The sequence below is a fragment of the Clupea harengus genome, chromosome 13 (assembly GCF_900700415.2).
Source record: "Clupea harengus chromosome 13, Ch_v2.0.2, whole genome shotgun sequence".
NCBI classification, from domain to species: domain Eukaryota; kingdom Metazoa; phylum Chordata; class Actinopteri; order Clupeiformes; family Clupeidae; genus Clupea; species Clupea harengus.
The window spans coordinates 16,364,208-16,379,618 of NC_045164.1; positions in this window are offsets into that span (position 1 = coordinate 16,364,208).

Sequence of the window (15,411 nt, forward strand, 5' to 3'; positions counted from 1 at the left end):
AATGAATGTGCATCACAGAGGGAGATCAATGTCACCTTGCACGCGTCCATAGAGGGAGAAAATGACAAATTTACCAGATGGACGATTGGGTGGATGCATTTTAAAAGAGATTCTTAACCTGCCTCTTTAGAAGATGGAAATGAATGAATGTGAGTCCGATGTCATGGGCTACCTCTGACACACAGTCCACCTGTCTGGCCACCCCTTCTGTGGACAGTAAACTAATCTGGACAAGTACTTGCTTTATGACACCTCATGAAAGTAGGTGTCAAATGAGCCTCTCACCACAGAAAAGCCACCGTGTCCCTTTTATGTGTGTCTGATTGCTGCCACGTGTCGGGGATCACATGAACAATGGGCAAATGACATCATGCCAATGGGAGAAGCAAGAGGGGTCAATATGAAAGTCAAAGCTGTCTGTAAAAAGACCATTGAAAGTTCAAGGCCATCCAGGTACTCGCATAGTATTGCAGCATTCCATCTTAAATCAAGTATAATTTACAGTAACAGTGAAGTGCTTGAGTAATTTAGACATTTCTGCTGAAGCTCAAAGCACATTGTGTCTATGTATGCCATATGAAATGTGCCATATAAATAAACTTGACTTGACTTGAAGCAATGAATAATCTTGAAATACTCAGCTTCAATTCTAGCACCATTGGTTCCACATTATGCAAATACATTTCAAAACAGGCAGTACAATACAAGAGTGGCAGCAACAGCTGTGTCAGATGAATAGATGGCTGGACAGGGAAAAACACTGTCTTTTTTTACAAGCATTTCATTGAAACCTTTATTTCTCTTGCTTCCATACTGATTGCATCTTTCTATTATCTTGTAGCATTCTGATAGGTTACAGTTGTCATAGACTATGTGAAATGATATACTTCCAGTGGATAGACGTCAACACCTTCCAGTCTTCACCCCTCAGTTAAAAATGCTCACGTTCACAGTCACACATAATGTGAAATTTTAATATTTAAAAATCAAGTGAAACCTTTAAGGGAAAAAGACTAAAAATCAAAAGTCAGCCTAACTTGTTTGCATAAGTGTTCACCCCCTAAATTATATGTTTTATTAAGGCATCTCTGGATTTGTATTAGTGCTTTCATTCTTGTGCAGTCTTATCAGCTTGTACATCTTGACTTGGCAATATTTCCCTACTCTTCCTTGCAAGAAAGTTCTAGATCCATCAAATTGTGAAGGTATCTTCCGTGCACAGCACCACCTGGCTAGGCCATTCCAATACATTCATCTTCTTTTAGTGAATCCATTCCTTTGTTGATTTGGATGTTTGTTTTGAGCCACTGTCATGCTGAAAGGTGCCATTCTTCTTCACCAACAGCAGTCTCACAGATGCCTCAAGGTTCTGCATCAAAATGTACTGGTATGTGGAGCTATTGATGATGCCCTCCATGTTGACTGAAGCTCACAGTTCTAGCTGAATAAAGGTAACCCTTAAGCATGATGGGAATGGTTTCTTTTGATGATGTGCTTTGTTGTTTCTACGCCAAAACACACCCTTTGGAATTAAGACTGAAAATGCATAACACACCTTGCTTTCCACATGGTTTGTGTTAAATAATTATATGTACAAAATATAGCCAGAATTGGGTTTAAGAAAAGGCTTTTTGTCTTGCCACCCTACACGACAGCCCAGACACATGAAGAATAGAGAGGGTTATTGTCACATACAGCCCAGACACATGAAGAAGAGAGAGGGTTATTGTCACATACAGCCCAGACACATGAAGAAGAGAGAGGGTTATTGTCACATACAGAGGGCAGTCAGTACCTGTCAGAAATACCTGCACTTCCTTTTATGTTTCTGTAGGCCTCTTACTGTAAACAGCCTCCCTGACTAGTGTTCCTCCATGTCTTGTAATAAATTTTGGAGCTATGTCACTGTGTCACATTAACTCCACTTGATTATGATTGTCATTAAATTGTTCCATTTTTATATCTAATGCCTTAGAATTATTTTGTAACCCTCTTCTGATCATTACCTTTCAACAAAGAGATTCTGTTCATGCTTTGCGAGCTCTCGCTCTTGTAAGCACTTGCTTTTGCAGTAGGACGCACAAAGTCAGGAATATCTGAGAGGAACAACTGAATTTTGTTTAGGATTAATCATTAGTCATTTTAGGTAGGTTTACACTAATAACCATTTAAAATGTGATTGAAGCTGCTTGGTGCTTAACATGTGTTTGAAGCCATATCCCCAGTGGAGTAGAGTGCCTTGTGCCTTCAAATTAGAGCCCTTCAGGGAGGCCAAAAGTAGACAAATATGGTATGGTCATTAATTCCATAAAGAATGATGAACATCCCAGAAAATAAAAGTATTTATTTCTCAAAAAAGTACTCATTCTACTCACTTGGCAGTGTCTACTTCTTTGTCTGGTGATTAACAACATTATTATTATTTAAAAATAATCATTCTTTATTTATAAAGTTGATCATCGTCTATCATTGTCTTAAGTCAAATTGGAAATTATATGAGATCTGAGTAATAGTATGAGACTACAGTTGGTAACACTTTATTTGGATAGTCTGCCTACAGAGACTTTACAGATGGTTTGTTGATATTAAACTTCAGTCTTTCTATTTGTTCACAGAACATCACCTTTACAAAACCCAACCCCTAACCTTAACCATGAATTGTAGTTAACAGAGTTTCATATAGTTATAATCTGTAGACCATCAGACCATTAAGGGACCATCCTCATTAAGTGTTACCCTACAGTTTTGTAAAGGCCCCGTCACACCATGACGTTCTGGTCAACGTTCTCTGAACTTTCTAATCGTTCAATTTCGAGCGTTCTAGGGCGATGTGGACACATCTGGCGTGTGATTTAACGAAAGAATAGCGAAAGTTCTCCAGCGTTTAAATGAAACGTTGAAGAACGCTGATCTCCATGAGAACTTTTGTGCATGTTCAAAACTTTTTTTTTGGACCAGCGTTCTCCTCCGATCACCGACGATTACCGACGATTACAGCGTTCACCAGCTTTCACACAAAGCTCTTCTGGCGCAATTCCAGCGACCATGGACGATTACCAACGTTTCCTCTAACATCATAGAACATTGACCAGAACGTCATGGTGTGACGGGGCCTTAAAGGAAGGTAATATTCATGCCAGAATTAATCGTGAAATATTTTCAGACAAAGCCTTATAACAGGCACTGCTAAGGAATCTCTAGTTAATGTGATTGTGTAGCAATGTAAAGTAGCCTAGCCTAATCTCACTATTGTTATTCTCAAATTATAATATTCTTCAGTTTGATTATTATTATTATTATTATTATTATTATTATTATTATTATTATTAACACATGTTTTTAGTGGTGCTTTTCCTCCTAGAGTTTTAAAGGTGTCAGCTATTTCCCAAGCCACCCAATACAAACTCTCCCTATCCACTCTGTCTTTGTTTGCACATTCACATGAATCTTGACTGAGACTGTGAGCTAAATATAACCCAACATCAGCTGGCTTGCTAAAATTGGTTCATTTCTCACAAACCAACATTCTAATCAAATAGGGTGTCTGACAAATGATCCACTTTAACATCTTGCTGCTGTTGCTTGTTCTTGAAGTAGAGGGGAACTTGTTCAGATAAACAATGCATATCATAGCTAAATACAGTACCCATTCACGAACACTGAGCCTGGAAGACATTATGCCTTCGGTGAATATTTACATTGACCATTGAGGTATCACACGAAGAGCAATAGATTGTCAATAGGCCTCAATTATAGATATAGGGGCAATAAAGTCTACGTATCACTAACGATTCCAGTCTGCATGAAGGGGCATGTTGTTCATGTCAAACATGTGATTTCTATATAAATGTTAGGTAATGGGTGTCATCTATGGTCATACTGCTAACAGGTTTATTAACTCCACTCCCTTCACAGAAGTAAAGAAAAAGTTTGGTCAAGGTAGGTCATCAGTGTTTCGTTGAATTAGGCCCACAACACCTCCAGAAGGCTCAACAGTGGTGTCTGGCGTCCCAGACCCACCCCACTCCATACTCATGATGGCTTAGAATTCACTTAAATTAAATTACATTTTATTCATATTGTCACGCCAGAGCGTGATCCTGCACCTGCCACACCCCCTTCACCTGTCACTCCTACATTAAAACCCCTCACTCCCTTCACTCGGTGTCTGGTCTCGTTCAACAACGGACTAACAATCCCACGTCAAGCAAGTTCTGGACATTCCAAGCTCTTCTAACTACTCCTGTCTTTCATCTTAGTCAAGTTCGGTATTATACCCATCTCCTTAGTTCCACGCCCTTGCGCTTTTAGACTCGCTGTTTCTGTTCCTTGCCTCTGTGCCTAGTTAGTTTGTTTTCGTTAGTGCTATTTTGAGTTTGAGTTTTTTCCAGCGCTTAATGCCTGTGATTCTTTGGTTTTGTGATTACAACGATATTTTGAGTTTTCGCAGTTTTGGAAGCATCTCCGTGTTAGCCCTGTTAGTTAGATTGTCATCCTTGTTTATTTTCCATTCCCCTATTCCCCTGGCTGTGTCGTAAATAAACTCTGTTTGTGAATCAAATTCTACCTGAGTTTTGACGTCCCGTGACAGAAGGCCAGACCACAAATAGATCCAGCCAGAGCTTCCTCTCACCCGAGCAACCTATTCCAGGGTCTCTGCAGTTTCGCACCCAGGCTGTGGAGAGCGGCTGGAACGAGGCTGGCCCTGGTTACATCCTTCAGGCAAGGGCTCGAGCGAGCCTGCTCTTTGACTACATCTATTGGGTTATGACGCCTGGATAGGGCTTGAGGGTCAGAGAGCCAGAGCCCATGAACGTGGACACACTGAGGCTTTCCCCTAGAGGAAAGACGCCGTCGCCTCACTCGGGGCCTTTGTTTATACTGTGGAGCAGAGGGGCACGTCGTCACGGCGTGTCCCATCCGACCCCAGCGTTACCGGTGAGTGCATTCCAGGGTCAAGTTTATTTATGTTTCTTTGTCACCTTTACCCTGACTACTTCATTCGCAGCACAAGCCCTCATCGACTCGGGGCCAGCTGGGAACTTCATCTCCGGTCCCCTCTACAAGCGACTAGGCCTGCGTAAGACCCCGAGTCCAAACCCATACTCCGTTTACATCATCACCGGCAACCCACTCATGAAGCGACTGGTACGGTACGTCACGTCTCCGGTCCAGCTCGGGGTGGGTCTTCTCCACAAGGAGGAGATCCAATTTCTCCTCCTTGAAAACTCCACCGTAGAGATCATCCTTGGGTGGCCGTGGTTGGTATTACACTCACCAACGCTGTGCTGGGAAACAGGAGATGGGACCCAGTGGGGGCAGAAATGCTTCTTTCGGTGCCTACCAGTTGCTTTTCCACACCACACTACTGTCCCAGCACGTATCCCAATGCACGTCACCACCATAGAGAGCCCCACCAACCAGATCTGCCACGAAGTCCCACACGGTATCACCACTTCCGTAAGTTTTCTGTCCCCAGCGTGCATCACGCCTTCCACCACACCAACCTGGAGAATGTTCCATGGCCCTGTTGCCTGGTGAGCCAGTGCCCAGGGGGGGATTTACGCCCTCGCCTTGGTGAATTAAAGGCCATGGAGGTGTATGTGAAACAGGCTCTACAGCAGGGCTAGATATGACCCTCCACGTCTCCGGCTGCCTCGAGTTTCTTTTTTGTCAAGAAGAAGAATGGGGGACTTTGGGCCTGCACTGACTACCGTGCACTTAACAAAATCACGGCACAAGAACTGTTATCCTCTTCCCCTCATCCCGTCGGCCATGGAACAGCTGCAAGGAGCACGGGTGTTCACGAAGCTTGACCTGCGCACCGCGTACAACTTGGTTGGCCAACCGTGTTCCAGGGCTTTATGAATGAATCGTTATGTGATTGTGTACATAGATGCAATCCTGGTTTACTCCCAGAACGAGACCGAACACGCCCAACATGTTTCGTCTGCACCAACTTTTCGTCAAGACTGAGAAACACACAGACCACATTAAATTCCCGGGGTACAACATCCCAGCCTCAGGGATTAGTATGGTCGAAGGTAATCAACACCTGGCCGCCACCAAAAACGGTAAAAGAACTTCAGCGATTTCTAGGATTTGCTAACTTTCAACACAGGTTTATTTGGGGTTATAGCCTGATTACGGCACCCTTTACCTCTCTCCTCAGAGGACAGCAGAGGACTCTCCAGTGGAACTCCAAGGCAGCCACAGCCTTCGCCCAGCTGAAGAGAGCCTTCGTGACCACACTCGTCCTCACTCTACCCAATCCCAGTTTCCCGTTCCTCGTGGAGGTTGACGCCGCCAACACCGGGGTGGGTGCGGTACTTTTGTCTTCCTCTCCCAGAGATCCGGCACGCCTCCACGTCTCCATCCATGTGCCTTCTACTCCAAGAAGTTTTCCCCGGCAGAGCAGAATTACGACATCGACAACCGTGAGCTCCTGGCCGTAAAGCTCGCCATGGAAGAGTGGCGCCACTGGCTGGAGGGGGCACGGCATCTGCTCACCGACCTCACAGACCACAAATACCTGGAGTATCTATGTGAGGCACAAAGACTGAACCCCCGGCAGGCTAGGTGGGCCCTCTTCTTCACACGGTTCCACTTTACTATTCCCTATCGTCCAGGGCCCGAGAACATCCAGGCCACCATCACAAGGACATACCTGCATATTAATTGTCGTAGACCGGTTTTCAAAATCTTGTAAACTCCTCCCACTTAAACTTATCCCCACTGCTGCAGTCATCGCCTCTGCCCTGTTTGACCACTTCTTCCATCACTTTGGTCTCCCGGAAGACATGGTTACTGATCGCGGACCACAGTTCATCTCCCAGTTCTGGAAGGCCTTTACTAGTGCCTAGGTGTGTCCGTCAGCCTGTCCTCTGGGTATCATCCACAGACAAATGTGCAGACGGAGAGCAAGGTCCAGGAAATCAGCCGCTTCCTGCAAACCAGCACACCCTCCAGAGGTGCGCGAAGTGGTTCAGGGGGTACGCGGGGAGAAAATTTCCGCGATAACGGAAAACGGACGGAATTCGCAGAATGTACCCTTTGAAACAGAATTGCAACTTTCAGACGGAAACATCATTTTGTGCATCAAAATCGCCCAAATTCCCCTGTATTTTGTCCTGCAAGGCTGAATTTCTTTCTTATAAACACAACAACGATCGCAACGATGAAGAAGCATTAATTAGAAAACAAAACCACTGAGAAAATGTCACGTCTGTGCTGAACTCCGCTCCGGCCACGCCCCCCTATTCAACGGTTGACACACAGACCTCCATAGCCTGTCAAATTAATTCGCTCATCTTCCCAATCGCCTGCAAATAATGATTTTTTAGTCTTCTGTTCTGTTGATGGCTGGCAAACAACAACCTTAGAAGGTTTGGGTCACTTGTGGCACATATTATTCACTCATTTTAAGCCATCAATCTACCTCAAGGTGAACAAAATGAGCCGAAACGGAATACAACGGAATTAAACTAAAAGGTGAAAAGGAAAACTTTTTTTTTTTAAACGGGGGCGGGGGTACGTAGCTGGAGATTAAATGTCTGAAGGGGTACGGGACTGTAATGAAATGAACCCATGATCAGATGGGATTAGTAGGTCATTCAGAACTTCGACTAAGGCCGTTTCAGTGCTGTGATGGGCTCTAAAGCCAGATTAGAGGTCTTCTTGGATATTGTTTTTATGTAGAGAGGAAGTTACTTTGCTATTACTTAAGAAAAAGTAGAAAGGGAGGTTGGAGATTTTGTAGAGATAGGGTCTAGCAGGCACGTTGATGATTTAGATGAATAGATCAAGGAGGTGAGGACAGGGAGGTCAATGGGTATGAAGGATTCTAGGAGTGCACCAGGTTGTAGGGGTGTTACAGAGGTAGTCATAGTGCACCCTGGAAGGGCTATAGGGTCATGGAGGGGGAGAAGATTTCATTTTTTTCTCTTTGTTATAGAAAAAGGTCATAATACTGTTACTGTTACAGGTTATAGGAACAGAATGTTCAATTGCATTGTGGTTCTTCGTTAGTCTTGAAATTGGGTTAAAGAGAAACCTTTTATTGTTTTCCAATAATGAAAAGTAATCGTTAGTGCTTTTTTATAGCTTACAAGGCTATCCTTCAGTGCCTGGAGTTGAGGCAAGTGTGGCTGGTAGTTTTGACATGAATTTTGTTGTAGTCTTGTCAGATCAACAACGGTTGTATAAGTGGGTTAATTCCAATGTTCTAAATGCCTGTTGAATGTAATTAGGTGATGATTGGAAAAGGGCAGTATTTTGAGGTAGAACTATAGGGTGGTCAATTTCTAAGCTAAATAGCAGTCGTAAATCGGCCAGATTGTTCTTAAGGACTGATTTTGTGAGAAATCGTTGGTGATTGCGTTCACATCAATTCTACAGACATCCTCGGATTTAAATAATTATAATAATAATAAATATGAGAATATTTGTATCATTAAAAATTACGTTTCATTTATAGTCATGATTCTACAAGGCATCGTGATGTCCTAAAATAAATAAAAGCACTACACGAACACTGCAAATGTAAGTGAATAAATAAATAAGCACTAAACTCAATCGCGTGGATATAGCCATAGTGGAATAGAATGGACACATCTACATTCTGCGACAGTAATTCCACCTCTGCACCGGTGAAGTTAGGTCTGCGTTTACTGACCTGTGCACCACCGGTGTTTGCTTTCCGCTTTGACATGACTGTCGATTGTGTTGCTTTCGAGTTGCTTTCGCGTGGATTCTGTCAATTCTGACTGCACGCGTCACTACGGTTGCGTGCCCTTATAAGGAGCTGGCGGGGCGTGTATGTACGCAAATCCAGGTGTACGAGAACAGGCGTTCAATTTAAGAATCCTCATTCGGGGTAGCAGAGCTGAGAACACTTCAGCTGTGTAAGAACACATTTCCATGCGTTCATGAATCCGGCAGAGATCTTTTCTTACGATGGTCTTTCGAAGATCGGAAGAAGATATTTAAGAAGACACTTAAGAAAATGTTCGAGAATGAGGCCCAATGTTTGTAGATGGGGGGAACATTTCAAATGTGAAGCCATGTCAAACTACCTCAAAGGTGCCTGACAGTCCTCGGACTCCATAAGGTTAAGCGCTTTGTGATACTCTTTAAATGTAGGCTACCATGGTCACTTGATCGGATAATGAAGAGAGTCTTGATTGCCATCTCTTGCTGTGAAGAGAAGGCAAAGACAATAGACGTTCTTCAGAGGAAAAAGGGGCGAGTTCATAAGGCCCCGTCACACCATAACGTTCTGGTCAACGTTCTATGACGTTAGAGGAAACGTTGGTAATCGTCCATGGTCGCTGGTATAGCGCCAGAAGAGTGTTGTGTGAAAGCTGGTGAACGCTGTAATCGTCGGTGATCGGCGGAGAACGCTGGTCCGAAAACACATTTTTGAACATGCACAAAAGTTCTCATGGAGACCAGCGTTCTTCAACGTTTAATTTAAACGCTGGAGAACCTTCGTGGAACGTTTTACTAGCGTTTTACTACAGTCGTCACCCTAGGATAGATTGAGTACAGTTGAGACATGGGTACAGTTGATACACCCGAAATAACTTGCATGCGCAGCAATCCTGAGACGTGATTTTTAGTTTGCACATGCATACTAACGTCCTCTTTGAGATATCGGCGAAAGTTTTTTTACCTACCTAACATTTAGATTTTATCATGTCCCTTCTACAATGAATATGTTATTAAACATACGTCATCAACAAACGCAACTTACATCATAGCAAACGTTATTCTGTGCACTATAAATCTATATATTCCATGCTATCATGTCATGCAAGGTCATTGCATAATCTAGCGAAAAGCGTAGTGGAGGGTATATATGCTTGCTTGAGCCCAGCATGAAGTAGATGTACTGAACTTGAACATAGCTGAGCACTGTTATAGCTGGTGCTGTTCCATGGCAGATGGATATGATATGAAGACTCTTGTGACATGGACAATGTGTGTGGATGTGTTGATGTTTTCTAATAATAAACATTGAGAAACACAAATTCAGTGTCAAATTTAAATCATTTATTTTAATAACATAAAACCCCAGGAATAACGCCCGTTATTTCGTAAATCACAGTAATAATAACAGTAAATCTTCATCCGAAGACATTGCTAGTGAAAGAGGCTTTGTATTCTTCTTACTTTCAGCAGCATTTATCATCTTCTTACTTGCAGCAGCGCTAGTAGCAGAAGCCCCCCTCACACCTTTTCGTCGTCTTGGCGGCATGATGTTCACTGTTCAGATCAACTGAATCCACTATGTTGTGTGACAGAATGTCAGTAGGACAGAGCTGTAAGAAAATTGCTGCCTTGCACCTTGTTGGATGATATTTATCGCTCATGTGGTAGGTTCATCGCTCATGTGGTTTCTTTCGTACGGCGTGTCAGCATCAACATAACTGTATAGGTCATGGTATGCTGCTGTGGCGCAATCACTTTCGCATTTCTGTGTTGGAATGTATCTCTAGTTAGATCACTATTGATCTTCTTAAGTTTCATTTACTATTTTCTTTATTCCACTCGTTTTTTGGTGCCACTTCTGCTCCTCGCACTTTTGAGATATCGGCATTGCTCCAATTCTGACACATTTGTCTTGATCCCGTGAAGTGGTCTTGTAACCATGGTTGCAATGCCTTGTCGTTCTTTTGTTGTTGTCCTTTTCCTTCCTCCTTTTTACCCATTGAAATAAACGGTAGAATGTTCGCCTGTTGTGAAGTTACTTGCTCTGCCAGCTATAGACTAGGTAGACGGATGGAAGCTGACATAGCTGGCTTTGCGGTATATAATATTCCAACCATATCATCATGTTTACATATATAGCTGCTTTTTAAATTAAAGTTTTTAGAGGGTGAGGCGCGTCTTTATCTGCCTTTTCTATTACATTTACATATCCAGATATCAGAGATTTCCTGATATGTGTCATACCATAGTAAAGGGACAAACTGTTTATGTTCTGGGTCGAAAAAATTACTTTATTTCAGCTACCTGTCAGAAATTGCAGCCTGATTGCTAGCCAGCTAAACAAGCCAAGCTAACTTTTTAAATGACGTTGAACTTTTCAGCTCATTTCACACAATTAAAGATTGTCAATTCATTCTGAATAGTATTTTATTGATCATAAAGCCTTCTGTACACTGTATAGTCGTAATTAATAATCAGTGTTGGGGCTGTATAATCTGTCATTTAGCGGGCAAGGGTATGCTGCTGTTGAGCAATCACAATGCATCTCTAGTCCACACTGTTTGGGTCAAGCAATCACAATTTTTGCTTTTTATTATTTATTCTTATTCAATCCTGTGTGGTGCTCTAGTAAAAATGGTTGCACTGCCCCCTGTCGTTCTTTTGTTATTGTCGTGTAGTGGTAGAAAGAAAAATTGTCTACTTTGACAGAGATACAGTAGATGCCCCATGGGATTATATTGTATAGCCATTTGGCAGTTGCTGGTTATAGCAACATACCGGACTCATTTCGATCGTTAATTGTCCTTAGCAGAAGTTTGTACCCAAAAAGATCTAAAACTAGGGCCTATGTTGAAAAATCCCAGTTTCCCTTTAATGTTTACTTCATTTCCCTGCTCTGTATATCTTACTTAACTCACCAGTTGCACTTTTGATGAGCACATCTGATTTAGATAATTCATCTTAGACATAATAATTACACTGACTTAAAGCAACAGTAAAGAGTTTTCAGGGTTGCCTCACAAACACCAATAGTTCTTCCGTTGTCATGGTAACCACGTGGTGAATGGGCTTAGTGGCCTGTAGTAATGACAAGGTGGACACTAAATTAGCCACCAACAAAACATACTACTACAAAACAGTAAAACGCTGCATAATGTGCTTTTGAATCCGATATGCTGAGAGCAGGGATAGATGGGTTTTCAGTGCAGGGGTGGTGAGGGCAGGAACATGCTTTAGATCAGTGCAGGATTGCAGAAAGCCAAGCAAATTGATTCATTCTACGGGTGTGAAGTGTAGGCATTAGAGTCTATTCTAAAGTTATGTTGTAATTAACTTTTTCATGTTGTTGTTTCATGGGTATATAGTTAACCCATGCTGTGATTTGTTCTATGCATTTCTTTGCATATAAATCTGGGGCTAAGCAGGAGGTCTTTCAGTTCAACAAGATGGGTTGAGCTCCTCGCTGCTTCTGGTCACATGAGTAACATCCTTTTAGTTCCAAGGACTGTAGCCCATACAAGCTAGTGTTTCATACAAGTTTGAGTTATTGGAATACAACTGAAACAATCCTCCGCCTTGCATCCATTTTCTTACGTCAATCTTTAAAAAGTAGGAGCCCTGAACACTCAAAGCTGATCACTGAAGCATAGCTGTTTATTTATTTTTGCATGCATTTTGTTGAGTTTTTGGAAAAGTGAGTGGTAGAGTTACAATCATATGGTTATCCAATCCAGCAACTAAACTAATAAAAACACACAAGACTAAGAGACATAATGGCGGGTAAATGGTTTGGAACCTGATAACATAACCCGACCTGAATTACAATTCAATACAGGTACTAAATTGACAGCAATAAAAAGAAACCTGGGATACAAAACAACATTTGTTTGCAGATTATTGCCTTGAAAGGCCATCTGTTTGGCTCAGCGGTATCAATGGTTTCATATAATGCCCTTTCCTGAGCTACTAAGGGCTGAAGATTAATTTCAGCTCCTCTCCAGTCTCCAGTCTCTTACAGTCTTAATGTGTTTTAAGCTCGTATCGCCCAACGGCAAATGGCAGACCTCATCTCATACATCACACACAAAATGAATCCAAATGAACAATATATAAACTATACAAAATGTTCTAAATATACTTTAAAGTTTTTTTATTTGGAAAGATTCTCCAGTAATTATGTTAAACTTACAATAACATGCAATTATGACAATCTAACCTACTATGAAAAAAGCACAAAGTTGAAGTAGCATATATTAATTTATATGAATTGAAAGTGTTATTGTTAATATATTTCTTTAATCATTCACAACTTATACAATTTATACAGAATGCCTATAAATATTTAATTCATTTTAATATGGTTTATCGTCTCCCCTAGTTTATGCAAATTAAAATAAGAATAATCACATTTGACTGCATTCACATGCAACCAAAACAAAAGATTATGGGGAGTCTTTGGAATAAATGTGGTACCATTGCTATGTACTGAAATTTGATCTATTTTCGTATGTTTTTTTCCTGTGAAGTAGAAATCAATTACTTTCAAGTTCATCTCAAGCATACATTCACATAAGTGGAAAGAAATCTCCAGAAGGTTTAACATATGGTCAGACAATGTCAATACTTAAAAGTCTGTACACATATCTTTCTTTGTCTATTTCTTATTTGTCCTCCTGTGGGATCACTACCTGCCTTTGTTGGGTAGTGACAGAAACCTTAGGGCTAACATTTGAAACTGATGAATGTATCTGTTAGTAAATGACCAAGAGAGAACATAATATCCAAACACTTTAAGTGGATATAGGTCCTGTAAAAGCTGTGGTGAGATATCAGCATGGATAAAAGCATAACAAAGGACCATTATGTGGGGATGACTCTCTCCTGCTCTCTCCCTCGCTGTTGCCCCTCTGTCTGTCTACTTCGAATGTCAGAGGTTCTGTGGGGCCCTGTCCATAGGCTTGACAGGCCCCTGGAATGTGAGAGCAGGACCACTCAAGCCAATCTGACCTGCCAATGCTCCATTACAGCTGTGTAATTTACCTCTACCTGCAAAATGGGCCTCAAGTTTTATCTCCACCCGTAACACAACATTAACTACCAAAGAGCTGAAATGAATTATCTGTCTGCCCCAAAGCCTGGATAGTCTCCCTCACAAATAAGATCATTATACCAGTGGTAATCCCATTAAATGGATCATTTTGCAAATATCTCGATCCAATTAATAATATGTTTGCAGAGGGGGAGGCAAAATTATGCTCCCTTTAGAGGACTGACATGCTGTGACTCAAAGTCCTTTGTTGGATTTTACTGTTCCTGATACATGATGTATTATTTAGAAAAAAAATCTGCCTGAAGCGGCACATAGTGGGAAAGAGTCAAAAGCCTACAGACACTGTAATGTGCTCCCCAGCAGCTTTTCAAATCATTGCACGCCACATAATGCAAGCCTTTACAGCTATTTGATTGTACAGTTGCCTCTAGAATTACAAAACTTAATCTACCTGTCTTTCTGATGCTTGCTTTAATGGCTGGAATGAAATGTGAACCAATTCAAGCTAACCACTATGATATGGTAAAGATTTTAATCTGAAGATGTTTGTATCAAGGAAAGAACCAATCCAATTTGACGAACGTATAAATCAATTATTCAACACATTTATGCTGATCTTTCTTTTTACAAACACAAATGTGATTTATTTTGATTTCTTCCTGAAACTGAGGATTGCATTTTTAAAATAAAGACATTAACTGGAACAAAAAAGCCTGTACTGCATCACCGTCAATAAGTGTGGTTTCAGTCAGAGGCATACACAAAAGCCTACAGTGTTTGCAACACTCTGTAAAAACTAGTATTTATAATGTTATTAATCTCTGATCTGAGTGAAAACTGAGAGATATCTAAAATATAAATGACATCTTTTACAGAAAAGCTTACAAGCTTAAAGATCGTACCTATCCACTAATAACTGTTACACTTTAAATGGAAAATGATATGGATATTTTCCAACAACAAAAGATGCCCTGGAGTTTCCGTGGGACACACAGCTTTTTTCTTCTTAGACAGTATTCACATTATCCATGAAATTTATGTCAGTGTTTGTTTTGATCAATTAATGAGTGTGCCTCTTAGATAATTATCATTACTCATTCTCTAAAACCTGCCTGCCTGTAGCGCTGATGTCGCTTTTCTGCAACTTGTGCATGCCTTGTGAAGGTGACACTTTATATCTAAGGCTGGATTACAATTATGCCCCCCTCCCCCAGCTTCACATTTCAATTAGCAACGCTCGCAGAGCAGAAGAGATGCATGTTAGGATGGAGATTTGGTGAAGAATTATACTAGAAGGACTGCTTTGGGAGCAGCCCACATGTCTTCTATTCTTTGTTTAAGGTATTTTGCTGGTTTTGTTGAATCCATCCATTCTACATATTCTTGTTTTGATTTCCTCACTTCTGTAAACAGAAAACCTCCTTGACTTTGTCAGAGCTGTCTTTTAGAACATAACCTTTCCGCTCCTCCCAAGAGAAAACCCTGAGGCCATGATTCATTCTCTTGGATTTCTTAGAATCACATTGGAGACAGTTAAAATGAAGCCTCCTTGTTTCAAGAAGAACTTGATGAGGGCAAGTGCTGATTGTTTATGATCATGAGCGATCCAAACAGGATCTTCTCCGTGTTTTGGATCACATGAACTTTGT